This window comes from Delphinapterus leucas, chromosome X, assembly GCF_059928025.1.
Source record: "Delphinapterus leucas isolate spDelLeu-1000000601 "Yukka" chromosome X, BTC_Dleu_Yukka2, whole genome shotgun sequence".
NCBI classification, from domain to species: Eukaryota; Metazoa; Chordata; class Mammalia; order Artiodactyla; family Monodontidae; genus Delphinapterus; species Delphinapterus leucas.
Genome location: NC_143150.1, coordinates 121,419,539 through 121,421,970, shown reverse-complemented (window position 1 = coordinate 121,421,970; position 2,432 = coordinate 121,419,539).

The window sequence follows — 2,432 nt, the reverse complement described above, 5'->3', positions numbered from 1 at the left end:
TTATTGTTTGCCTACTTGGTGTTTATGAAAAAGAAATGCTGCATTTCTCACGTTAGCCAACAGAGAAGCAATCACTTGTATGAATCATCACTGGAAATAGAAATTGTTTCAAGTGCTGGACACATTTGTGGTCTATGAACATTGAGCACTAATAAGCAGAAGAATTCCAATCCTAAAATGATTTTTCTGACATCTAAGTCATTTAATCCAGAAATGCTCTGGACAGACATCCAATTGTCTGCATGGAACCTGGAAGAGCAGTGATTTCACATTTACACTTCACGGCCTTGAAGCTTGCCTCTCTGCGTGCTGAGCATCTTTATTCATTCCACAAGATAAAGAAGAGAGAAGCAAGCTAGATTTCTAAAAATTAGAGAATAAATGCAGGGTGACAGCAGCTCTTTAGGCATCCTTGCTCTGTAGACAATGCTGGCCATTGAAAACTGCTTTAAATTCATCAGCACTAGTGCTTGCAGCAGCCTGCACAAATCAAAATGTGGGAACTACATTTTTTTACCTCCCTTTAAAAATTCCTGTCCTGGGGCTTCCCTGGTGGCGCAGTGGTTAAGAATCTGCCTGCCAATGAAGGGGACACAGGTTCGAGCCCTGGTCCGGGAAGACCCCACATGCCACGGAGCAACTAAGCCTGTGCACCACAACTACTGAGCCTGTGCCCTAGAGCCCGTGAGCCATAACTATTGAGTCTGCGCTCTAGAGCCCGCGTGCCACAACTAGTGAGCCCATGTGCCACAACTACTGAAGCCCATGCGCCTAGAGCCCATGTTCTGCAACAAGAGAAGCCACCGCAATGAGAAGCCCTGGCGCCACAACAAAGAGTAGCCCTGCTCATCGCAACTAGAGAAAGCCCGCGCACAGCAGCAAAGACCCAACGCAGCCAAAAATAAATAAATAAATTTATAAAAAACAAATGGGGTTTCCATTTGTCATTTGTGTGTATGAATTTAATGGAGACCAAAATTCCATCAACAAAGGGGCACTTACTACAATGGACTCATAAACATAGTTATTAAAAATAGTGTGGGTATATAGTAGTTTCTCCGTGACTTGAAAAATATCAGTCATACATATGATGAGAAATAGGTCTGTTCCCTGGATAGGAAATATAGAAAGTGTGACTTTGTCACTTAATAATCACGTGGACTTGGGAGAATTGATCAACTTACATGAGCCTTAAATTCCTCACTGGAAAAAACATAGTGATTAATCATTGTTCTGCCTACTACATAGTATGGGTATTTTGAAAACTACAAAGCATTACGTATATGTTAGAGATTTATCAGTGTCAGTAAATGATACTGATGTTCAAACGATTCTGATGTTCATAAGAAATGTCTATTTGTATACATCTACTTAGAATTCTTTAATATGTGGCATCATATAGACCAAATATTCTGTATTGATCCTTATGATGTTACAGGATGGGTCAGAAACTTCTCATTTTTCTGATAAGAGTACAAAACGAGGGTGCCGCATGCCTCAACCAGCTGTGAATTAGAAGCTTAGGTGGATTCAACTTCAGGATTCTATTGCATTGCAAATAAGAGCTTTTCCAAGCTTCTGAGACTTACTGTCTTTGAAAGTGGAATTGTCCAAGGGACAGTGAAAACATGAATTGTAGCAGTCAATAGAGGCTCAGAACTGAGATTACCAGCCTAAAACGCACAGTCAGCTATGATGTGATAAGGCTTTCAAGAGTATTCCGTATTTTCGTAGCAATATCATCACCTGTCTTTTATATATTATGACAGTGAGGCTCAGTGGTATTCAATGACTTGCCCATGGTCATATAACTGATCAGTGTTAGAGGTGGTACCTGGATTAAGGACATCAGATTAATAGTCTCCTAGTTGTATTTTCATCTCATGCTATAGAGTCCTGAGCCACTGAGCTGGGTTTCCTTTCAAATCATCATAGTTCTCAACTTGGTAATTCCCTAACAAGTCATTTTTTTTTAAGATTTAAAATGATTAGCAAGTAATTTTTGACAGAACGATACATATGTAAGTATACTGGGTTTTTTAAGCAGCACTGCTGGGTGCATTCAAAAAATTACATTCTCATCACCATCAATACCATTATGATTCCTGTCATTAACACTGAATGGATGGATATACCACGGTAGACAAAACCAGATGCTGCCCCTGTCCATTACAAAGCTCACTATCTAAGCAATTAATCATACACATGTGTATGTGCAATGGTGACAAGCTCTTTGAATCAAAGTTGCTGAGTAGTAAGGGAGCCTGTAATAGATAGAGGTGTGCAGGTCAGGAAAGTCCTTCTTGAGAAAATAACACTTGAGAAGAGATTTGAAAAATAAGCTGATGTTAACAAGACAAGATGGGAGGCATGAGCACTCTCTGGGATTAAGCAAGATGGCAAGCACAAGGGACTAAAAACAGGCCGGTATG